The 26,445-nt window shown below is 38.4% G+C and overlaps 1 protein-coding gene across 3 annotated transcripts in view; it reads right to left on the reverse strand.

The window, feature by feature from the left end:
- RHBDD1 (rhomboid domain containing 1) overlaps nucleotides 1-5,554 on the reverse strand; it is a 46,059-nt gene extending 40,505 nt beyond the window's left edge. The window contains exons 1-2 of one of the 3 annotated variants that reach the window (XM_065674993.1): nucleotides 5,429-5,554; nucleotides 4,778-4,833 (exon numbers count right to left, since the gene is read on the reverse strand). The gene's annotated coding sequence lies outside the window, so the exon portion shown is untranslated. The other 2 variants (XM_065674996.1, XM_065674995.1) reach the window with 2 other exon arrangements.
- Nucleotides 5,555-26,445: the final 20,891 nt, after the last annotated feature.

A 26,445-nucleotide genomic window follows, 5' to 3' on the forward strand; every position in this document is an offset into this window, starting at 1 on the left:
AAGCATCTCAATATCAGATCTTGAGCACAAACCACACCATAGATAAACCTTAACACGCCCACACTGCTCATCTATAACGATTCAGTCTCAGAGTATGAAGACTGATCCAAGTCAAGACGGAAGCAGAAACAGTGTTTTTAAGGCAAAAGAGTGCTACAAAGAAAGCAGAAGCAAACTGTGACCCTTTTACCATTAAATTAAATGTTATACTGTCTTTTCCTATAGCTGTAACAGAAGCAAGCCGTGACCCTTTTACCATCGCTCTCAAACTCTGGAAAAAGGAGAAGAAGGAAAGTGTAACAAAAAAAGAAAGAAAAAGGCAAGAAAAAAAATTGAAACATAATGAATCATCCTGCTTATATTAATATGTATTCAAGGAGCAGGTCAACCTCAAGCTGTCAGTTACAATAAGCTTTGAAATGTACAATTACACAGTTCATAACAAAAGGCAAGGTTCTGACATAATTATAAAATTAATATAAAGAGTGACTTCGGAATTAATCAAACATGCCTTTAAAGGGCATAACGCACTTTCATTCACAAAGGAATGTTGAACTTGAAACTGAAAAAACCCCATGTTTCAGAATTTGGTATGAGAAGTCACACATGTGCAATACAAATGCTTAAAAAAATTAAGTCAGTAACTACTCTGCTGAAGGGAAACAAAAAGTTAAATAACATAAAATGACTGGAAAAAAGGCTAGGTCAAAGTATTTTTTTTTTTTTTTTTTTATGCCACATTTTAAGTGTTCTTCAAAGTCTTCTGTGAGAATAAGGAAGCTCTGTTTTTTCTGTATGCTTCAGCATGAAAACTAAAAAGAGGGCTAAAGAACTATAAAACATTAAGTACTACGAAAAAGAAGCCCTTAAAAAAAACCAAGCTTTTAAGCTAACAACTTCAACTTGAAATTGTTTTCTGAAGGGTGTGGTAATTACTATTCAGAATAAAATACATACATGTTAATTTATATTAAGCTACTTTTGGACACCTTACCTCAAAACAAACAGGATAGCTTTTGCAGGAAAGAACTGAAGGGACTAGGTCAAATCTCATACTCTGCAACACATCTTGAGTATGATAACCTGAGACACCAAGCATTTAGGGTTTTAACTGCCTTATTAGTTTGACTACTGCTATTTGAATAAAAAATTCTTAATAGCTGCAACCTGTCCATCCTTTAGTTAAAATACAGTTATTTAAACTATTTCATTATAATACTTAACTTGCCATACCACTGGAAGCCCTGTCTATCTTGGACTTCTGTTTTCTTTCACAAAAGAGAAATCAGTTTCCTTTATATGTTTATCATATATTAAAATTGAATTAGGATCAATATACAAATCTAAACATCATAATGAGCACCCACTGGACTGTAAGGTTTATCATTGTAAAGAGCAGTTATATTCTCTGTCATAACTTGAGACTACTAACATGATCACAAAAATGTCCTAATACATTATGTTATGTTATCCATATCTTAATATGTTATCCACCTGCTTCATTTCCTACATGGCATCCAATTCTAATTCAAAGTCTTTAAATTCTTCAGTTGACTACAATGACACTGAAGTCATAGCAGGCAACACCCCTTGTGCCATGCAAGGACACAGCACTTAGAACCAACAAGCTTCCTTAGGCCCCCACTCTCAGAGAGATATAAATTTGAAAGCTTTAAATCCAGCAGTCGGTCTGACTGCCCAAACAGTCCTTGAGTTCTATGGAGCTGTTACACTACCACGTACAACTAGAATCACCAGCACAATTTCTCTGTTAGAACCTTCCCTGAAGCTAACAAAGTTGACTAAGCATGGACTAGAAGACTTATTGTAGAAACTAAATTATGCTATTGAAACACCAGCTTGACCCCCAGACTGATACAATAGGTTATAGGAAATTTACAGTAGCTAGAAACTGAACAAACCCAATGATCCCTAGTTGCAATAAGAAAAATAAATGGTAGAAGTTAAGGTTAAAAAAGTACTGTATTAACAATAGCAGAAAAATTATTTCACGTAACAAAGTCTTCAAAACCTCTTCAGCTTGTGAAAATTCAGATCAACAATTACAATCCAGAAAATTATTGAAAACATATTATGTGCCTAATTTACCACTAAGCTCATTCCTTCCTGATCTTTCAGTTTCCCCATTACCTTCAGTAGGCAACCACTGTGGTTTATTCACATGCCTCAAAACCAAGACCTAATCTACAGCAAAAAGGATTTACTCGTAATGCATACAGTAGCAATATGTATTTCAATTTTGTCCTGGGTTCAGCTATAGAGGTCATTTTTCTCCTTCTCAATAGCTGGCGCATTGCTGTGTTTTGACTTTCTGCCTGGAAACATCACTGATAACACTGATGCTCTTAGTTGTTGCTCAGTAATGTTTACTCTGACAAAGTGCTTGGTCAGTCTCATGCTTTGCCAGGGAGGAGGGGAAGTCAGGAGGAAGCAGAGAGGACACCTGTCCCAGACTAGCCAAAGGGGTATTCCATATCACAGCATGTCATGGCCAGTACAGAAACTGAGGGCAGTTACCCGGAAGGCCCAGATTGCTGCTCGGGTCGGGCTAGGTATTGGTCAGCAGGTGGTGAGCAGTTTTATTCTCCCCCCTTGTTATTTCCCTTATTTTGACTGGTGGTAGCAGTAGTGGGTTTTTGTTACACCTTAGTTACTGGACTGGGCTTATCTCAATGTGTGGGAGTTACATTCTTTCGATTCTCTTCCACATCTGTCTGGGAGCTGGGGTAGTGAGTGGGCAGCTGCGTGGTTGAGTTACTGGCTGGGCTTAAACCATAACAAATTTTCTCCTCTGGAGACAAAGATCACACCAGCCTCCTCATAATGCAAAATCAATCAGCTCCTGAAACACAACAACCTAATAAAAAGCCTTTTCACTATTATAGCTCATTATAGTCAAGAAGCCGATTCTAAATATACTGTCAAAAGAAGTAGGTTTTCCTTAAATAAGTTTTATATTAAAAAAATCTGCTGCAAATGCCAAATCATTCAAGTTAGTTTAGTCTAAAACAGACATGACATAGAACAAGGGGGAATGGCTTTAAAAAGCATAGATGTGGATTAGATATAAGGAATAAGTTCTTTACGATGAGGGTGGCGAGGCACTGGCACAGGTTGCCCAGAGAAGTTGTGGCTGCTTCATCTCTGCAAGTGTTCAAGGCCTTGAGCAACCTGGTCTAGTGGAAGGTGTCCCTGCTTGTGGCAGGGGCTTGAAACTAGATGATCTTTAAAGTCCCTTCCAACCCTAACTATTCTATGAATATGATTTTTATGACTTACACTTATCAAAGTTTATATTTTAGCAGCTCTCCTTAGAAACTACTAAGGCTTTCCTCCACTGAAAAACAACCACAAAAAAAAAAAAAGTCTGTTCACGATCCATACAGGAGCCACAATAGCAATGTCAGGGGCTTGGGTTTAGGGATTTTTTATTAGAAAACCTAAAAGCAACCCAGAGATAGTTTACCTCTAAATTTATATGCCACATATAATCAGATAAAGCACTTTTGACCAAGACAGAAAAATCAATGTATCGAAAGTTAATTTTTTTCTTTGAAGCTTCAGCTACTGCTGAAGCTCTGTAGTCATTCAGTCACAATTACTTTATCATAAGAGTCTGAGGAGAGATAACAGACTTCCCTTTCCAGTTCTGCGGAAAGAAAAAGACAGGTAAAGGTTTGATAAATATTCTTACTATCCCCATCTCATACTAATCAGTAACCACCTCTCAAAAAAGTAGGATGCATTTACACATAATTCAAACTAGGGAACTAAAATAATGATTATTTATAGTTACATCACAGTTTAAGATAACAAAAATACATCAGAAAAACAGTGGACTTCAGATAAGGCCACAGTCAGAATTTTAACTTCACAGATGTTCAACTACTTTAATTAGGGTCAGGAGTGAGGGGATTCTTTTAAGCTTGATTGCAATACTTGCACTTGTATAACCCTAAAACTGGGTATTTAAACCAGAAGGGCATCCTCAATTATACCAAGAATTTTGTGATATAATTAAAGCAACCAATGCTCCCCCGACTCCACTTCAGAAGTGTTAAGCACAAGGGCTCTTACAAGTTAAGCATTCCTTAGCTTGTGTTGCTTTGAGTGAAAATTTGGCTGCAATTTGCAGGAGAACAGAAGGACAGGAAGCTTACTTTCTAATTAAATGCTTTTTAAATAATATTAGTTAAATACACAAGCAATTCACAAATACATACTCTCAAGTGTTAGTTTTAGTTTTTGTCAAGACCTCAAATCTTTTGCAAGTAACAAAACCCAACCTCAGGGAGATCACTGCACTATCTCAGGAAGTTGAGCTGACCCCACTATAATTTAAATACAATTTACAAACACTTGCCTTACTTAAACTCAGTATTTACACAAGCGCAAGAAAGCCCTCCAAATATAAGTTAGGTACATTTGACACTGCTTTTCGTTTGATAAAGTTATTCACAGGTTTGGATTCTGTCTTTAAACTACTCTATCATTCTAACAAGGAAAGAAAGCCGTATCATTCTGGAGGATTTTTTTTTTTTTTCAATTTATTATTTACACAAACTGTAAGAAATACTGGTGTAGGGAAACGCAGCAAATAAAAATTGAAACCACCCAAAGTCATGAGCAGCAGTGCATATTAAGGCGTCACTGCATTTAAAATTAATTTGCTGCAGCTGACTGATAAGACAGTCGTATCTCTGTTTCGGAACCTGGGCACCAGCACTGCCACATCTCTGCCGGTTTTAACTCTCACCTTTTTCAGGCACTGTTTCCTTCTAGCGTCTCAAAAGCACTGGCAAGAGCAGAGTCCTACAGAAAAGGGGAAAAGAGGGGACGGCAGGGGCAATGCTAAGAGCTATAAGCAAGTGAAATATTAGATATTCTGAGATTTCTGAAACTCACTTTGCTATTCCAAACACCCATAAACTTCACTCCGCCGCTCTGCTTTCAGCGACGGGGAACGAGCTAAGCTCAGAGAAGAGAAACTTACTAAAAGCCAGCTCCGGAGAACCAAAGGCTTCAGGGAAAGCCTACCATAGCCCAGGCACCTCTGAAGTGCGTTTTGTCTGGGACCGCCAGGCACCCTCCGGGCACAAGCGAGCAGCGGCTCGCCGGACACTGCACCCAGGCCCCGGCCTCGGCTCACGCGGGGAGGAGCGGAGCCCACAGGGCAGAGACCTCGCAGTGCCACGACAGCCACCGCCAAAGCCCTTCCGAGCCGCTCCGGGGCGGGCTGAGGGAGCAGGGGGCCACGGCCGCCGAGAGGCGGCGGCGGCGGGGCACCTCGGGGCTGACTGCCCACAGCGGGGAGCCGCCGCCAGCCCAGCTCCGCGCGACGGCGGCACGACCCACCGCAGCGACAGCGGCAGCGGCGCGCACGCCCCCTCCCCGCCTCAGCACTCACGTTCTCCGGCCGCGGAGCACCAACAGCAGCCGCCCAGCGCCCCCCGCGCCGCACCACGTGACAGCGCCAACCACTCAGCGGCGAGGGAGGTGGCTCCTAGGGTCTGCCTCCTGTGCGTGTGCGCAGGGAGGTGATTGGGAGCGCTGTGGTAATGGAGGGCAGCCGGGTCTAGCGTGGTCTAGTGATACAAAGCCCGCTGCTTAGGCATGCAGCGCTCCGCCTAGGCGCCGAGGTATTCACTCGGGAGCAGGGCAGTGCCTCCTGACAGCTTTATGTGAGCTGCAGGCCAGGGGCGCTGTTGTGGGTAGTACAAATTGGGGAAGATAAGAGGTGTCTAAGGGTGGTGCGCACGAACGGCCAGTGAATACGTTCTGGTAACATACCGGCTCCCTGTGATGAAAGCACCTTTTACCTTCTCACTTGGAAGGCTTTGAATTGTGTTTATTGTAGAAACATCTGCGAAAATATCGGTTACTGGTGCTACTTCTCATTAACATGCATAATTAGGCCTGAGGACCCATGCATAACAGTAACTAGTTCCGTAAGTTAAATCGTTCATTAAAGGTAATTAGAGGAACACATTAGTTTCACTTGTGTGGAATGCTAGTCACTGGTGTTAAGTAGTATTCCCCAAATTTGATAGAGGTATCTAGAGTGTTAGCTTTGTTACTAATATTCAGTAAGGAACATAGAGAAAATCATAAATGCCTAAAATAATAGGTTATCATAGAAATATTGGCAAGCTGATGATGCAAATATGCGACTAAAAATGAAACCTACAAAATCCATGGTAGAAGCTACATGTAAAAGGCCCTGTTTTGCCACCATTTATGTGGCACTTAGGTTTCATAGAACACTTCGGCAATTCATGCAAGTATGTCATAGAATTTATTAGAAAATTGTATTCTGCTCTTCCAAAACCAGCACACAGCTCAGCAGACTGGCAGGCATGAAAGGGGCTGAATTCCTAGAAACAGGGTGGAGATCAAGTTAAAGGAGCAGACTTTGCCAAAAAAAGCAACTTCAGCATAGTGTTCTCTTCCAAGAACTAGCAGAAGCCAAAAGAGGAGGGCAGATTCAGTGTGTGCCACCATTTAGGCACACTGTCTCAAGCTCCTCAGTTTTTGGCACATTCTGATCTGTTACCTCAATGCTAATCCTTATAATTCATAGAAATCACAAGATGTGGGAGTTGCAATGTGTAGGCTTACTGATTCTCTATCATACACCAGGTTTTCTACAATTGGCACAATTTTTTTTTTTTGTAGTAGTGTACTCCATTTTCATGCAGACATAATTCCAGTCCATAATTCCTAAAGATGTCATATTTATTACCTGAGTGAAGGTCCAGATCTTATTACTGGATGTACAAGTCCTGAGATTGTGGTTCTCTTCTGGGACCTAGAAGATCTGGACTTTATTCCTAGTTCTCAACCTGAGCAATCATTTGTTAATATTCCATATTTTCAGGTACTTACTGGTAATGGCAGGGGTAACAGAAGTCACAGGAAGAGTGGGAGTCTAAGTAAATGAGTGTTCAGGTAAGAAAATGTCCCTTTCCATTCAGGTAACTATTAACAATACAGGTTCTGCTTCCTAAGTATGGTATGCCTGATTAGTAAGAGAGTTCAATACTTGGAAAGAAAATAAGGGAGAAATAAACAAAAACATCATTTTCATAATCCATGTGTCCCTTTCCATTCAGGTAACTATTAACAATACAGGTTCTGCTTCCTAAGTATGGTATGCCTGATTAGTAAGAGAGTTCAATACTTGGAAAGAAAATAAGGGAGAAATAAACAAAAACATCATTTTCATAATCCATGTACACTTAGCACAGGAGTGACGCATACGGTTAGCACTGCTTGCGCCTTACTGCTAACTGTATAATCCATGTAAATATTTATAATACAGCTATTATCAGTGTAAACATACAGCTTAGTCATATGCTGACCCATAATGAAAAAGTGACATTGAGATCTTTCCTTCGCTTAATAGCACAAGGTTTAAGCAGGTTTTAGGAGCTGTTGAGCAGGTCTTAGAACACTCATTTTTCTGAGATTTATACTGAGGCTTTTTGACATGAAATAATTGGGAAGGAGCAGCCTGCTATGGAATGCATGTATGCAAATTGAATCCATATCTGAAGGATGTTGTTTTAATTAATGCTGGGAATCTGATACCGGCGTATTTGAAACACTGTTTATGTTAATCTTGAAGGAACTAGTTATGACTAGCCTACAAACGTGAGAATGTCAAAGCATGGTTATAGTAAAAGAACTGAACCAAGAGAAGCAGTAGCCCAGAATCTGATACATAGAATAGTATGAGTCTGTCATAAAATTAAGAAAGTACAGATGATTAAAGGAGCAGTTTAAACATGTTATGAGTTTATACACAGCTATGATACCACTGCTACCATTCTGGTTCTGAAAACAACACAATGCTTTGGAAACTGGAGGCAAGCCCTTCTGAGAAATACATACAGAAACAAGATCTGATAGCAAATGTTTTGTATGAATTCGGGGCTTACTCTTTTGGAGTCTTTGATTTGACATTAACTTTGTTATGTAGCCCATCCATACTAATTTTCCCTTAGTGTTGCAATTTCTCCAGTTCAGCATCACCAACGCTATAACTTCATAATAAAACATGGAAAAATGGAGTGAAAAATGTAGATGCTTTCTCTCCAGCTTGTAGAGATAAAAAGGAATATATCCTGGAGGTTCTTAATCTGTTTGTGTAGTCTGCCAGAAGGAATAGAATCAATGTCTGGTGGAAAATAAAAGATGGCATTGGTCTGAACATGGGCTGGAAGAAACAGACTAAAATCAACAAGGTTTCATACCACAGCCGACAGGGTGTTTGATCATCTAGTCACCTCCTGCTTATCCAGATACTTCCACATTGTGTTGAGAGACTTCAGTTAAACCAAAGCATTTTCATGCTCAAAAGCCTAAGCTGTTTTATGTGACCAGAAGCAAAGAGAGTAGACAAAAAGGCAAGGTTAAGGAAATGAATGTGTGAAGTATGCCAAGAAGATGGTACCAGGCAATCCCTCTGCACAGCTAAAGAGCTTTCTAAAAAAAGGTATCAAAATCAAAGAAAGTGTGAGATTGCAGGTGAAAACAAACTATGATGTAAAAAGTTATTGATTATGGAATAACAAGAGGGTAACCTGCTGTCACCTAAAATTGATTTAAAAACGTGTATATGCAAACACTTATCTTTATTTTGCTTGACCACAAAAATGTTAAATAATTATTACTGAAACAGTCTTAAAGTTGTTAACCATAATAATGCTATAGGTAGAAAACATTCTGTGGAATACAGTTCTTTTTTCAGTGGCAATATAATTTACATCTCATCATTCTCAGTTTATATAAAACATGAAGTTAAAGTATATTCTGTTGATGGTATGGAATTTTTGTTAATCCTGTAGCTGTGAAAATGTTGTGATTATTTCCCATTTCCATAAAGAACTCACGCAATGTTTTTCTTTATGGAAACATGGGGTTTGAGCCAATTTTTAATGAAATTTTAACTGCTTTATCACAAGGTTGTATCAGTAGTCTGGTGACATCTTTATGCGCTCCACTGGCCTGCAGGATGCCAGGAAAGTGGAAGCAGTGTTCTCCCCCAAGAAGATGAGCATTGATCTATAGCACTCCCAGGCTGCCAGCTCTCAAAGTAGCGCTAAACCAGAGGCAATACTGGATGGCTTTATCTGGCAGTCCATGTAAAGAAGAATTTATAAAAGATAGTAAAAGAATTTCTCTAGAAATTACATTAAGCTCCTTTTTGGAAGTCTTCCTCTGTATTTTCTCATGAATATAAGAGTAGAATCCAGGTTCTGCATTTTACTGTCTTTTTATGCTAACTTTGGTTCTGAAACTTACATGCTCCCTAGCCCAACTCATGTCCCCTGCAGAGAGGTCAAGAGGCAGGGGTGGGGAAGCTATTGGAAGAAGATACCAGTGGAAGTGATCCTAACATTTTACTTCGTGCTTCAGTCTTTTTATTTTTTTGTACAATAAAAGAAGCTGTATTTCCCTTGGAAGTTTAAATCCCAGAAGCAGTGAGGAAGCATAGTATGTCATAATATTGAAATTGGAATTGATTTCAGTTTTGGGTTTTGTTGTTTTTAATTTAATGGACTTTCTGAAGCTGTCTTTAACATCCTACATTTTATTTAACAAAACTAAGCTTAACAACCACATCTCTTGTGGCTCAGAGTGTGTTGATAGGTCTTAATTGCCCTGATCAGCCTCACCTGGGCTCCCTACCCACACCTCTACCCGTGGGCCCAGGAGTCCCATTTAAGGTCAGCCCCAGAACTTGGTTTCTTTCCTACATAGGCTTGTAGCAGCATTGGTCTCTAACTCTATCATTGCCTTGTTTTGGCTCTATGGTCTGCTGTGCTGATCCTGATCTCCCAGACTTGCCCCCAGCCTGTCTCATTACTGTGGGCTGCCTGTGATTTGTGCTCTTTGTTGAACCTAGCTGCCACTCCTGAGCCTTCTATATCCCTTGCTTGGGTACTATGGGGCTGGGCACCTTTCACATAGGTTGTCCCAGAGAAGGAAAGGAGCAATTATGATATTCAAGGTAGTAAATCTGGAAGTGGCAATTCAAAGCTGGTAAGCTCTATCGAAGATGTGTTATTATTATTATTATTGGTTCTGGTTTTAAAGCATTCAGTCACAATTACAAAGCTGCAGAAAGGAGACAAGTAAATTAAGTGCAGATTAAACTATCTTTTGAAGCATTTAAGCATTTTTAGCACAGAAAATAATGCATGAATTATAATGAAATTAAGTAAAAAGACTGAATATTACCAAACCTGGGAGCTTGTATTTTGTAACTGGGTGTTGCTCATGTTCAGCTTGGCAGAAATTTCACTCTAACCTGACAACACACAGCTTTCTGGCAAATATATTTTATTTGATCAGGTAGTATAGATGGGAAAAGGAGACAAGCTTTCAGGTGCACAACGATTTATTTATTCAGATCTGAAATAGAAGCAGTGCACTTACAAGTTTAATAAAAATTGAGGGCCTTTTCTCTTTGTTACCTTTAGAGCATACTGGAAGAAGCAGCTGACTGGAAATAACTGGTCAGTCTGCTGGGGATGATGCTTTCTTTTGTGTATGTGTAGGAAATAAACATCCGTTAGCTTAGTTTCAAATGCCAAGTCTCACCCTTGTTTTTGTGGTAGCTTTTCTGTAGCTGTAATGGTTTCCTCAGAACAAAGGCAGAAGTGTGTAGACAGACATAGTACTGCTTGTTGGTGGCACCAATAAATGCAGATGAAAGGCCTCCTTCAGACTTGGGACAGTAGTGGGAGATGCCTCCTTGTTATACTTCTGTGACTGCCTTTTGCAACACAGCTGAGGCCATGAAATGGTCTGTCATAGTGCAGACAGCTGCAGCAGGTTGATGTCCTACCACTCCAGTTTATTTTCCGCTCTGCTGAAGATGATTTCCTGTCAATCCTCTGCTGATAGAGCTTTCTAATCATTAAAATCATAAGGTGCTTGGGATCAGATAGGGGCTGTCTCCAGGGGTTGGGTGTGGCTGGAGCAGGCAAGACTCACATCATTCTCTGTATGGGCTGAGAGGAGGCAGTTTAGCTCCTAGCTAGGACAAGTAATAAAGCCCCTGGCTGTCTTGTCCCTGTAAGCCGTCTCCACAGCAGGGAATCTCACACTTCAAAGGCTACCTCTAGAACAAAGCAGAGGCTGGGGCAGAAGGTTTTTGATTGGCATAGAATGCAGACCAACAAGGGTATAAAGGCAGTGCTTAGCCATCTGCATGGGTGTTTATGCAAACTTTCTAGGACTGGTTCAGGTTTCTGGGGATCTTCCAGCATTCTAGGTAGAAGGGCAAGTTTTTCAGCCATTAGTGAGAGGAGCCCTCACACTTCCCAGAGTCAAAGAATTCCCATGGGCATTGCCTTGGGAACCTCTTACTCCTCTCCTAAAAGCTTGTGAGAGTCTATTTGTAGCTTTTTCTTTCAGCAGCTGAATAATATATATTTCTGCTACCTGACACATTTATTTTTATTGTTCATTCTGTGTTTTAATTTTGATCTGTGTCCAATGTGTTTGAGAAATATATTTTTTAATTACTGTCCTTATTCTCTTTACCAGCTTATCATCTGTAAAATAATGGTCTCTGGCAGCTTTTGGCATTGCAGGTTACCTAGATCAGTTACAATGACATGACTCACCATTCTGTGCAGCCGCTTGTGAAGATTTCCGACAGGCCTTGCTTGATTAATGATCATTGGCCTATTCTTGAGATAAATATATGCTGGATTTTGCCCAAGGGCTACAGAGTGGGCACTCTAGGGAATTTAGTGGGAGAAATCTGTACTTGAAATTACTTTTCTTTCAAATCTGTTTATTTAATGATTGCTTGCTTGAAGGTAATACCACTGATAAGGAGGAAAAGCCAGTCAAAAATGTAAAGAGAAGTACATTCATTAGATGTTTTTCTATCCTTTTTGAATATAAAAGCCAACTCTCAGAGTAAAGATTATATGGCAGACCCTATAGTGGACCTCCCCCAGTAACTTCTGAATCAATTCCCCAGTTTCAGTCTCATCTGCCAGCTAGCGTGGATTGCTCATGCGGCTCCACCACTTCCTGAAGCTGCCGCTCATAGTCAGTTTCTCTGTCGAGGTAAGCTTCTCTGTGCCATGTGATGGGAATGGCCAATGGGGCACATGCAAATCCTGGAGACATGGCAGAAGATAACAGTTTGTCTAATAGGCTTGTCCATCACCTTTTGTTAGTCATGCCCTCTCGTCAGCTGGGGGGCTTGAACATTGGTGGATTTCTGAGTAAGCTCACACAGTTTTACTGCCCATTCCAAATGGTGGTTCTTTTCCAAACAGCTGGTCAAACAGAGGTGGGTAGGAGACTTTACAGAGACTTGAAGCCATTGGGTTGGAAATGGGAAGCAATGAGGGAAAGGGGTGAGCAAGCAGTGTGTAGGGAACATGCCAGGGAGCTGACAGTATTGTGATTGAACCTGCAAAACAGGCAAATCAGGGTTATTTTTCAGCTATTCATGACTTCTACATTTATTTAAGAAGTTGGGCACCTGTTTTGATGCATCTTTGGGGGAAGGGTGTTGAAATAGCTTAGCAAAAAAATCTACCAAGTATATAATCTATGCTGTATTTGAGTGCTTCTGTTTGTGTATCAGAGAAGTGTTTCTCTGAAGGAATCATATGTGATTCTGCAAATCCCAGGTTTATTTGCAGAAGGAGAAGAATAAGTGGATGTGTGCACAGAAAAGTCAATATACTGAAATGAAGAAAGCAACGGAAGACAAAACACAAGATGTGTGTTTTTAGAGGATCTGTCAATCTAAAGTAATAACAAATAAGTAAACAGAACCCTTTTAATTTGTGCAAGTTAATCCTTTTCAGGGCTGAATTAACTAAAGCATATCCCTATGAAATAACCTTCATTATATAAATCAGTGTGCTGATGGATTACTGAGTTTGCAGCCAAAAAACTGCGCCACCATAGGTGTGAAGTTTCCTGATCATCTAATAAATTGATAACTTTGAAGCCTAGTTGTGACAATTTAAATGTCATCACTATTAAACAAGTTGCCAAAATGCAAACAACCGTCCTAAGTCATTAAAATGTAATTATAAAGGACAGCTGGGTCTACTATCAATCTGGGCTGTGGGGACTCATAATGGGGAAAAATATGAAACTTTCACACAAACAGAATGAGACTGCTCTATGTGCCAACAAGAGCCTGCATGGGAAGCAAGGGAAACATGTATTTTGTGCATAGAGTTACTGATGCTTATAGAAGGCTTGCGTTATTGAGCTGGACATAGGACATAGGAGTTGGTGACAGTATGACATCCAGCAGATGTCTTCATCTTTTTTCTGCCATATATGAAAAGTCCTTTTGCTTATTAACAGGGTAGGCTTTTTTAATGAGAGGCAGGTAGACTCGGTGGCAGTTGCAGTCTAGGAGAAATTACTATGAAGTGAGACTACATTTGCTCTATTGTGGAATGACAGCACAGGTGGTGTAATCCCTGTTTTGAGAACCAGGTGGACTTTAAATGTTAATGAAGATTTGCTTTTTGGTTGAGAGTAATAAAGAGAAAAGAGACTAAAAGGCTTTGCAGGCATGCAAACACATTTGATGTGTTTATGAAAGCAGTGTTTAGTCATGTTGATAATTAAGTTATTGAACTTTCTGTTTATTATTTGATTGTTACTTATTTGGTACTTTGAAATTGCCATAATATGGACAAGTCCAGTCCCTGCTTAGGACTTGCAGCTTGAAGAGCTTGTATAGCTCCAAATTCATATTGGTTTCAGCTACATCCCAGTAGGTTCTGTCTGTTGTTCAGCAGTGCAGTAAGTAGTTGATTAGATTTACTGCTGATACATACAGTGGAAATCATGGAATAAACTAGAACTGTGATACTGCTTCATTAAAATAGTAACCCCAAAAGGTCCCACAGTCTTCTGGTGTATTATTTATATGTATTATAGAGCTACAACAGCTGCTGGCTTCCATAGATAAGCTCCATTTTCCCTAAATGTGGCAGGAGGGATGAAATAAGTGGGAATTGCTGATAATTGTTAAAATTCTAAAAGAAATATCTTTTATGTTATGTATCTTGATGCTTTTAAAAATATAGATTTTAAAAATATGTATGAGTGCTAGCATATTATTTGAAAGGGTTTTTTTTTTTCCTTTTATATCAGCCTATAACACATCATTCTCAAAAAAGTATGTTGCAAACAATTCCCAAATGTGCTCTAACTGATCAGTATTCCTGAAATATTTAGGTATCAAATTTTCCATGTATCATTTTCTACTAAGAAGTAAATTCTTGTGGTGCCTTGGGGCATTCATTGTGCTGAAAAACTTGTTCATTTATTCTCACTAAAAGTGTGCTGTTGCGTATGGGTGTTCGCAAATCTTTAATTTCCTTCCTTATGTGTTCTTGGACATGATGTAGCAACTGGGTGTACTGGTGTAATTATCTACCTTTCACTTTTGTAAATTGTAATTTTTGTTTGTCTTGTAATAAGAATCAGTTGGTATGGAGCTTAGAGAAACATTTAAGATTACTAACTGTTTCTAATGAACAGACTGTTTTCTGATGCAAATGGAAAGCCAAGTTGAGAGTGAGCTTTATTTCTTTTATGAAGAAGGATACAGCTTTTCAACAGATTTTGTCCTTATTTTTTTGGCAGATTTGGACTGCCCTACTCAAAAGCATAAACAAACCTCAGCCTATCAACAATGGAAATGGGGCACTAACCTGCCAAATACAGAGAAATGAATAAATGGAAGAACAATAAAAGTCAGTAAAGTAGGAAATCTCATGCAGTGTGAATGATATCCTTTATAGCAAAAGCAAAATTTTCTGCTGTTAGTTTCACACAGCTACCCTAAGGATGAATATGTTTTTGTCAAGAATGCTCTCAGGAAAAGCGTGGCAATTCCAGAGATCACACTGGCTAATGGGTGGAATGGTTGTTTTGAAAGGAAACATAAACTTTCCTATAATTTGCATTCATGTCCTCCCAATATGAGATGACAATTTACTGCAGGTTTGGGAAATTAAAATGTTAGTTTTCCAGGTGCACTGAAGAGGCTTTGAAATTAACTTAGCAAAGGTGAAGCTCCATTGTATTTCTCACTGCACAGTGAGAGTCAGCACACTGACATTGTAAAATATCCTTAGTAATAGTCAGTTAGAAAGTCTGCAGGGGATAAGGTCAAAGAAAGGTTAGCAGCTGACATAAAATCAGAAGCCAGATGTGCTGACCCTTAATCATAGGCTTTTGCAGGCTTTTTTGGACTGCAATTCAGCATAACATTATTGAATTCACCTTTAGATTAAGCTGGTTTGCTTTGACACATACAAACCCATATGCAAGTTAATGGCTGTGTCATCCACTTCATTATGCAAGCTTTGATAACAGATCAGTGAGGTGACCTCTGCAAGCACTACTTTTCAAGGTCCTTAACCATTTGCATTTTCAATGAATGGGAAGTGTCACTCACCATTTAGGTCATGTTGGATCATTAGTTTTGCATATACAAATTAAAACTGGGAATATTAATCTGCGACAAGTTTTCTTTTTTTCTTGCAAGATAATTTAGAGCTATTTAATTCAGTAGTATGTTGTGATGACAGTCATCTGCTCATTTACTGGTGCAAAATCTTTGCTTTGCAGAGAAAACAGAGACAGTAGTCCCAGCAAAGGCATAGGTATTAGTGGACTGAAATTAAGCATGGTCAGAAATTTCTGAAGGATTAAAATAACTTAGAAAAATAGAAAATACGTTTTCATAAAGGTTTGAAGATTATGAAGTTAAGATTGTGTATGCAAACCCTAACTGTTCCTTGTTGCTTATATATGATTCTGCAGTCTCTGTTTGCTAGATCATTATGCAGAGATTTTTTGCAGTAGAACTGAAGTGAAAGAAGACTTTATATGGTGCAATTTCTACTAGTTTAACAAATATTTTTGGCTTGTTAATGTAGGCTTATGTTGTGTGATCTTTATTCAGAGGATATACTTTCAACTTGCTCACTTACACAGTGCTTACTCAACAAACCGCATGGTAATTGGTAGTATTAAGGTCAATGGCAACAGATCCGTCTCTCACACTGTGCACTAAAGAAGGCATTTACTGAATATTTCACTAGTGTACAATCAAACTCATTGCTGATTCCACTGAAATGACTTATCTTTCATGCAACTGTAGGGAAGGAGTTAGTCAGGATCTGACCAGTGGGCGTATCACCTTTGCAGTCTTCATTGTGCATGGTCCAATTCACATACTGAATAAGGCAGGTATGCAAAAGAGATTACTTGTTTCTTAGATTTAATAATATCTGACCCTCTTCCTGGTGAGGTGACTTCAGTGGGGATTGTGAGCTCCTACAGTGAAAGACCTTGATTCTGACCATAACGACCTGGAAACCCACATAAGGTGTTATAATCATGGCTATTAGCATCGTATCTTGGCTGCCACATGCTGAATCCACAGAACTCGGTGGTCTGGTCTCTCCTGTTGACAAAGCAGGGGAAGTCATGCGTATGGGCCAGGCTTTTCCCATCTCTAATCTTAGAGTCTATTTCCCGTATTTCTTAACTCCTATTTCACTCTTGTTCTATCCTTTTTCCTATTAACTTGCTGTGGGAGAGCATGCTTAAATTATTTTAACACTTGAACCTGAATTCGTGGTCCTTCTAATCTCCTCTAGATGAGGAGCTGTAAGCCAGCAGGTTTCAGTGGTTTTGTCTTCTGCTTACAGAAGTTTTGTCTGGGAAGCTGGTCACTTAATTTCTGAGGAATGCAGTTACCAAGGAAGGACTGTCATCACCGATTTAAAAAAGTCTTGGCTATACAAGTCTGCTTCCACAAGACATTGCAATGCAATTAATCAGCCATAATCCTCAGAAAGAGGACACCTATAATGTAACCGATGGGTTTATTCACATTCTGAAGTGACTGATGCCAGTATCAGTCACAAGATTCAGCTGCGGAGGAGGGCGTGACTGATACCTTTTCATACCTGGGTTTTTAGAGTTCTCCCTGACAATAAAAAAAGGAGGTAGTGAGGGTAATTTGTACCAAAAGCAGACCATTAATACTGTAGTTGTTTGGTGATGATGTAGTGTGGTGTATCACACACACAGGACCTTGGTACACATGTTTAGTGTTTAGGACATTAATGCTGTTTACCAAGCTGGACCTATGTTTTACATGAAGCTTGTTAAAGCACTTAATGTGATGGAAGAAACTGGGTATTCTACAGTAGCTTAATTAAAATGAAGACATTTGAAGTTAGTTAAATATGAAAGTGTTTCATTATGAGAATTAATTCCTCTGGGGTATTATTTTTGTATTACTTTTCCCACTACATGGACAGCTTTGGAGTGGAGGTTAAGAACAAAAGCTGGATGCTTTTGCTGAAATTCTCCATACAGAAATAATTACTTAGGGCAATATTGTAACTTATCTTTCAGTTCCAGACCTGACAATCCTTTCAAATGATTAGGGGAAAGCAGACCTCACTTTTTTTGTTTGTTTGTTTTCAGGTGTTCTGCAGACCCAGGAAGATGTTATTTATAATCTGTTCATGTATTTAAGTTGATCTTTGTCATTGTGTGGTGAGAAATGTCTGTTTTAAACAACAGAAGCTGAGATTATTAATCACTATTCTATAGGAAAGAATTAACTCAGTAATAAACTGCATGGCTATAGATTCATTCAATACCTGGAGCTTTACTGATAGCATGAATAAATTGAGGGTTTCATTGAACTGAGATGTCAGTCTTGCATCTGTTGTCACAGCTAAATGATTTTTAAAGGCTTAAAAAACCCAAGAGGTATCCTGTCCCCATGTGAAATTCATAATTCATTTGTTCCTATCTCCTGGGTGCTATTTTTAGAAACTGCAGAAGAAACAGACAAATTAGTAACTATGTTTGTGTTTATAGTTTAATCCTATGAAAGGGGGAAGAAGTAAGGCAGTTGTAGTAATCTGCAGAAATTATAAGTTTAGTAGCACATTTGGATTTTCTTTTTGGTAAAATATTCAAATTGGAAAATTGTGTGATCCTTAAAGACTTCTGTCTGTGAAAGCCAACAGAGGAACTGCAAATGGACACAGAAGGGGTGTCTGGAAGCAGCCTCTGTGAATGCTGCCAGTCACAACAAGGAAATGATAGGGTGCAAAATAGACCGAATAAGTCAAATATTTTACTTTGGTATTTTCACCAGATTTGTACTTGTAACATGTCAAAAACAAATGCAGAAGTATGCAAACTTGAGGAGATCTTGAGTGAGAAAATAAGTTAAACTGCTCCATAATTACTTGAAATCTGGTCCTTGAACTATGACCCTGCAAAGAAAAGGAGAGCAAAGATAGGATTGCTGGAGGGAGTAGTCTCATGTAAAACCTATATAGAATGAGGAAGCCTCAGCTTTGTGTTCTGAAACTTAGTCCTTGAGTTTTAGACCTTTAACTCTGGCTTGCTTCAAATTTAAGGTGCAAAGTTAAGAGCATGGTCCTGACAGTCTGTGCATTGTGCTGAGCCGTACATTGTTGTGGTTTAAACCCAGCCAATTACACTGTTGTTTCTTGTAGGGAAGCCTTTAAAATCAAACAAAACTAAACTAGTTTACTGCTTGCTCCCCTCCACACACTCCCCACCACTCCATTTTATAATCATCCTGATTTTCCCAGAGTTTCCACTTGGACTCTTCTGGCTCTTTTCACTCTACCTGAATACATCAAATGATAAATCAAATGATAAATGTTTTTTTGTCTTTATCGGAGGAAAAAAATAAGCAGATGTTCTCCACTTTGAGACCCTCTTCTCCACAGCTGGTCTCATGTCTTGCATAAAAACAGCTACTAGCTGTACTTTCAATGTAAACACCAGCATGTAAATCTGTACGAGGAGACCATGGAAACAGGGTGCTCATAGACTCTGGTTTTGTGGGCTGTATGGCAAGGACAGTGTTCTCTGAATCTTTTGGCTACTAATAATCCCCAGTAATGCTTTGTAAAGAATAATCTAATGCCTGTAATAACATAATAGGAGGGGAGAAGGTATTTATTTAAATCAACTAAAACATCCTCAAAAATTAATGCATTAAAGTGGTTAGAAAAGCCAGCAGAGAATAACAGGCATGGGGAGACCTTCTCCCATTTGTCAGCAGAGACTGTTAAATGGTTGAAGCTGCTGTAGCACTGCCTGTGCCAAATAGATGCAACATAATTTTCAGTACTAGAAATCACTTGATAGCAATAATTTATAATATGTTGTATTCATGTATTTAACTGTATGTATAAATGCTATTATTTAATACTTGTGTGTGTGGTTGTATGCGAATACATAGTAAAAGAAAAAAAGACATTTACCTATTTTACTTGTTAGCATTACAAATTACATAGTAGCATTTTCATGGTCAATCTTTCTTGCAACAAACTCTCTGTTCTCTTTGAAAGTAATGAGGATTAGGCACCTGTATTTATTTAATGATCTGGCTTTCAGTGTCCAAAGTTAACAAAAAAAGTTATTTTGTTTTAAGAAAATGGATTTTTCAGCTCAGTTTTTTAATGTAAATTGATTGGAGCAGTCTGAAAGAGGTGGAAATTCTGTTCTCTTTGCATTACCTATGTTGTGCTGAATACAGTATTAGGGCAGCAAGCAGTTTTTTCTAATTTTAGCATTCACACTGAGGAGACCAGATGCTGTTTAGATAACTGGGCTTAAATTTTGAGGAAAGCAACTGCTGTTGACAATAAGAGTGTCTAGCCAGATTTTTTTATTTGTAATTGTAGCTGTAGGGTTTGTTAAGATGCTGGTCTTGGGGTGAGTACAGATTCCGGCTGAGAAACAAGGGAGAATGGAGGGAACCTGAAAACTCCCATATAGAAATTGCCCTTTATCTGAACTGTGTAACTTCAGAGGCTCTGTAAATTGGATATGACATAGTATATATCTTCTAAAAGAAGTATCAGAATTAGAGAAAAATTAAACTCTGATGTGAATGTTTGATTTATAATGTTTGCCTCACAGTTAATGGGCTCTTTGTTTCTTTCTACTCAATGAGATTTTCCATAATTCAACTAATACAGCTTTTCTAGATAAACATATGTGCATAAATTAGTATTTTGTTTTCTTTCTATATATATAGTGCACTTTCTGCTGGAATATTTTCACTGTAAACAGAAACAGTTTACTTTGGCTCTGGAATTAACAGTAACTTGGATCTCCTCAGTTAACTAATGAAACAGGATTTGAACTGATATAAAAGAGAAATATTTTTTACATAAGAAATCAGCTCAATAATTGTTTTATGGCTAGATCAACACTGTACTTGGATGACAGGCTGTTTCCCATCTTATTTCTGATACTTGGAAAGAAGGATGTATTTCTCTATTATTAAGCTCCCAAAAATCTCAAAAGACAATTTTTGGAAGGAAGCTCCGGTATCTGTTAAATAGTAATTCTCTACTTGTTAGGAACAAATCATGTAACATCACTGCTTGATTTATCAGTGTACTGATAAATTACTTTTAGTTTTGTCAGTGTAACAGCACTGACAGATTTATTTAGGGATAATTGTATATACTGGTTTGGTAAACAGCTTTTAATTGCATGCATTCAAGTTGCTTGTTTTGATCATAAAACCCCAAAAATTGACTTTTTTTATAATGGTCCTAAGGTCATCTCTAATTCAAACCACATTCGAGAACTGTAGATTAAAAACAAATCCCATTATTTTATCAGTCTTTGCTGAACGTGGTAGATCTTAGAGTAGTAATAAACCATCTCTGAGTATTTCAGTAGTTTAATCTATGTACGATTGTATAATAATTGGGGAAAAAAGTTAGGTAATTTTAGCCTACAGGGCAAAGCTGCTGGCTGGATTTCTGGCATCTTTCTGGCATCTCATTTTCTTGCTCAATTCTAAAACATTTGACATACTAAAATGTAACTAGAGAAATAATGTGTTAAGAAGGCAGATAAACATAACAATTCTTCACATCTGATTTTCTTGTTCATTTTTATTATAAAAAAAAAAAAAAAAGCTGCTATTACTATTACTAAATGCTCCATAATAGGGCAGTTTCCATTTATTGGAATCCCATTGATGTGTGTGTTTCTGGAAACATAATCCATATTGTTTGGCATTCCTGAAATTCAAAGCCCCAAACCCCCATCACTTCACACCCCATTAGCTATTCTATGCTCTTGACAAGATCAGTATGTCTAATCTAAGAAGTTAGTATTTCTAATCACATTTTGGGGTTGATCAAGTTATTTAAATGCTTAGGGGCAGGTGTCAGTCCTGACTAGTGCCATTTCAGGTGCACAGCTTATCTGAATTGTTTGCACAGGATGTCATCCATGGCCCATGCAGGACCTTGGTCCTTCTGGAGGAGTACCTGCAGTGGTTCTTCGCTGCGCCTTCAGCTGGGTCTATAAAACACTTGCAGAAACCAGGATCAGCAGGTGTTCTTGAGAATATTCTTTTTCATGACCTGTTAATTACATTTTATCTTATTTAAGCAATAGTAGTTACAATGTTCCAGGTAAGTAGCAGTTATTAACTTCCATTAGGCTGAAACCAGTTTCTTCAGTGCTGTCTCCCAGAATGGCTGTTTTTAAATTTGCCATTTATCATTTAAGTGGTAATTACTGTGGTAACATTTTAAATGCATGTGGTACTTTTCATTTTATACAGCAAACCTTCTAAGTAGAGCTAGGAGTTGAGAAAAATGAATGGGTTTTAACTATTTAGACCAGGCTAGAAAAGAAAACATTTGAATAGTGCTAAAAAGGAAAAGCCTAATTTTGGTTATTTTTTCCTGTAGGCAGAACTCAAAACAATTGACAGTATTTTGTCTAATACTTCCTAAATTTGCTTTTTGTCTGAGATCAGTCATGAAAATTGTGTCCTGAAAGTATGAAGAAAATTAAATAATGTGAAAATGGGATTTACATTCTTCCAGTGCCTTCCTTTGCATGCTAAAATGTATGAACTTGCAGCTTACTTACTCATCATTTGGCATATATGAAATAAATATCTCTTTAGTGCTTACTACACCCCCGACCCCACAACCCCAGGCAAACCCCCTCCAAATGCAAATAAAGATTGTGTCCACTGGGGCAAACTAAAACATAAAGCACAGTAGTTAACATGTATGAGCATGCTTATGCTGTATTTTTGTATTTAAATATGGCTTTCTGGGGGGAAAAAAATAAAAATAGAGGTAATGACGTGCACTTGAATCAGCTACAGGTGCAGCTAGAAATCGAGTGAAAACCAGACTTTGGATGACAACTTCTGCTGAAGTGTTACCATACAACTTGTTGATCCCTGATGCATGGCTTCCTTATGGGGGCAATGGTTAAAAAAACTTTGGCAGAAATCTGAAAATAAAAAGAGGTAACACACTGGTAACAACTACATCCAGTTAAGACGATTCCAAGATGAGCCCAGTTCAGACCATCCTAGAAAGGCCATTTGTTATGGAAGGCATCACAAATATATTTTCTGGGGAATTGATCCTAATATGCAAAGGCTTTTTGCGTGTAAAGCGTAATGAAAACCAATGTGTAAATAGTGAGATTATGACATCAGTGGTGCTTGCATCACACACTAGCACGTGGACATATTCTGGGTCTCATCCCAGGAACTATTGAGAGAGTATGGTTTAGAAGAGGTACGGCATCCTAAGCAAGTAATCGAATTCATACTTTGGATCTTTCCCTGTTCAATAGCTCTTGATTTTTAAAGTCAGCGGATTCCTTACAGCAATTTGTCAGGTTCCTAAATGTTCCTGTTTAATGTAGAATTAATATCACTGTTTACAACTGTTTCTTAAATGTAGAACACATTTGTTTTACAAATGTAAATATGAATTTCTCTGAAGGAAATTTTTTTCCCTTGGTATATTAAAATGGTACAATGTGGAAATTGTTGAAAGATGAAAAGCCCTCATCTGCACTGCTTCATCGTTCGTTAAGCTCTAAGTGGAGAATACTCAGTCCGGACTTGATGCTACATCTTTGATGCTGTACTGTGTTGTGTCCAGAGGATTACTGAGATACATCCTGTTGAGCTTGTGCTTTGAAATGTCAACATTTTAGTCTGACAAAACCTTCTGAAAGTTAGACTCCAATGACCATATCTTGTACAAAACCAAATATGCAGTATATACAAAAGAGATAATAGGGACTTAATACAGTGTAAGTTCCAAAAGTTGCCTAATGAAAAGTCATGGTGCAGTATCACCAGTGTGATCTCAAAATACACTATATGCAATCTAATACTGTAATTAAATATTTGCAAATCATGAGGTTTTGGGGATAGACTTATTTTGGTTCTTACTGGATAGGAAGTGAAGGTTACTAGATTGTGCTTCCTGATTTAAGAAGCTGAAGCATCGGAATAAGAACTTTAAAATTGGAATATACCTAGATTACTAATCCCTATTGTGTGCCATGAATATGAATTTTCATTAAACTGAGTCCAAAATCTAGTTCTGCAATCGCCTTCAACTGATGGTGTAATTTTTTGTTAACACAAATTTTGAGTCAAATAATGGCTCATAAATAACTGTTTCTTACAGAACTTGCCATCCTATAGGAAGCTCTGCACAGCCTAGGCTGTGCAAACATGGAAAGTGTGGAGAGTTTTTAAAGAACTCTTACAGGATAAAGTGAAATTAATCTTAAAAGCAGAAGTATGCATGTGCTGCATCATATTAAGGTCCACCTAGGTTGCTATTTGATGACAGAGACATGTACAACAGTAAGACCCATAAGTAGTGGCATTTACCCTGAATACACAGCCAGCTTCTGCAGATCTGTACCTCATTAATCTCCAGAGCTGGCTGTGATGTCTTTGTATTGCATGAACAGACTTTCCCCAGTCCACTGATTTTTTCAAGTCACAGCATCCTGTGGCAATGATTTTACTGCTTCACTGAAAGTGTCTGAAGAAGTAACTTTGTATTTGTTTTGAGCCTTCTAGTTTTAGTCCATGTCTTTTGTATTGGAACAATCAATCATTTTTCACCTTCCTGATGCCAGTAATGATATTTCTAGATATGTTATCCCTTCTTGGGCACTCTTTTCCCAGTCTGAAAAATTTTAGCCTGCTAGTTCAGTTTGAGCAATCTTTAATGTTGTTTTCAAGACCAGAAAGAAGAATTTTTCCACAGTAGGCAAGGACAAAGTGCACAATACATTATACTTAGGTTTTTTTCAAGTTATCTTTTTTTTTCCTTCTCCTTTACCTGACCATTCTGATGTTCTATTTGAGTTTTGACTGCTTGAGAGCATTGAGCTGATGTTTTCATAGAGCTACCTCTTATGATTCCAAGAGCTTCTTCAAAAGTAGCTGTGATTAACTCAGTATGTCACTGAATATGTAAAGCCAAAATTGCTTTTTCCTCCATGCATTTATACTTACCACTTTATTGCCCAGCGTCACATAGTGTCTTGGGGCTTTTCTGCCCCTCTTAGAACCTTTAGTAATTCTTTGAAGGAGCAGAGACCAAGAAAGTGTGTTTAATCGGTAGGCCTGATGCTATCACACAAGTGAAAGCTCAAGAAACCCTGAATCACAGCTGCAGCCTCTGAAATGAGTCCATGCCTTCCCATGTTGATAAAAATCGATAAATTTTGTCCATTATCACTGGACATAAATTGAGTCTTTAGATAAGCTCAACTGCTGAACTCTTTGAAAAAACACAGTAATACTCGTTTTCCTTTAGAAACCATTCCTTGCTCTTTTGCCCTGTTATCCCATTTTCAGGTTGCCATTCCTGATTAGCACAACTGAGAAATCAATAGTTATCAAATACCAGCAGAGCATTCTGCTTGGAAGTAATCAGACCTGAGACCAGACTGGTGCAAGAACTAGCAGCAAAGACAGCTGGTCACAGGCAGCGTCCTTGTGGCCAAAGGAACATCCTGCTGCATGCTTTCCATGCAGCTTCTGGCACAGTGGACCCCAAAGTACAGTCCACCCATCTCAGTGGCAGGTAGTAGGTGAGGACAGCCCAGCTCCATTCACTCCTTTCCAGCAGAGTGAGCAGACAGGTAGCTCATTCTTGTCTCAGAAGGCTTTTTCACCCATGAGATCCTGTAGGGATCAACACTTCTGTAATTGCTAACTAGCACTGTGGGCAGTAACACAACACATTACCTTCTTCATCTGTCATTCATGATGAAGCATTAAAAGATGAAATAAAGCTGACTGAGCAAGACCAAGACACTAAGTAACCCTGGGCAAGCCCTTCTATTTGGCTTTCATTTTCATACCTCTGTGGACTTTGCCACAGTGGTAAAAACTAAACCCAAACCTCAGTCAAAAACTGCTTGAGACCATTGCTTTAAGCCATGTAGAGACAAAAATTATAAACTGGATAAAAGATTAACTTCCCTTTTGAAATTCATGCTCTGGGCAATTTTGTCAGTGGTGAAGGAGACATAATTAAAGCAAAAAAAAAAAAAAAAAAAGAAAAGTCTGTGAAGCATTGAAACCTTTCCTGAACATATTACAAGATGTTAATCTAAAGATAATAGAGGCAGAGCTGAAGGTTGATCAGTGTAGTCTGGGAATTATCCAAAAGTATTGCTTAGCTTCCTGTTAGTTTAGTGATACTTCAGTGGGATATCCATATTCCCCAAAGGAAAGTATAGGAATGATGTTTTATCTTTCCTGGCTTCTTTAAACAGAGAGATACAAAGGTACATAGGGAGGTAGAAAAATACAAAAAATGTGATCTGTATGAATTAATAGTGTGGTTTTTTTAAGATGAAAGTTGCTTAATAAATCACTAGGACATAATGTGCTCTAAATGCTGATACGAGTAAAACTTTCATACATGAACTCGAGAATGCACTACAGAAACAATCCTAGTAAGTGAGGTATGGAAATGATGACTGATTTTTGTAGTTCTCTTTACTGTGATACAGTGGAATACAGATGTTAACCATCAGATATGCTTACTGTTTGTAATGTAATACATTTGAAGGCTCTAATTAACATTCCATATGTGTTCTTGATTTGCCTCAGAGAGATGACAGTAGAAGTTGGGGATGTAAGATCTCTTGTTTTGCATTTCCACTGTAATCTTGACACTGCTACCATTGGTTTAACAGAGAAATTAAACAACTTGTTTACTTAAGTCATTATTTAACTAACTTAGAATCAACCACACTGTTTTTGAAGGAGTCATGCAAGCTTCATCCTTTCTGTTGAATGTAGAAAAGTAAATACTACAAATGAGCTTAAGCAAAATATACAATCAAATCAACTTTGGAATAAGGCCACATGAATGTGTCAGTATGATGGACAGACAGCTGGACTCTTCCCCATGGTACCCAGTGTCAGGACAAAAGGCAATGGGCACAAACTGAAATATAGGGAATTCTGTTTAAATGTAAGAAAAAACTTTCTTGCTG

This window comes from Lathamus discolor, chromosome 3, assembly GCF_037157495.1.
Source record: "Lathamus discolor isolate bLatDis1 chromosome 3, bLatDis1.hap1, whole genome shotgun sequence".
Lineage (NCBI taxonomy): Eukaryota > Metazoa > Chordata > Aves > Psittaciformes > Psittacidae > Lathamus > Lathamus discolor.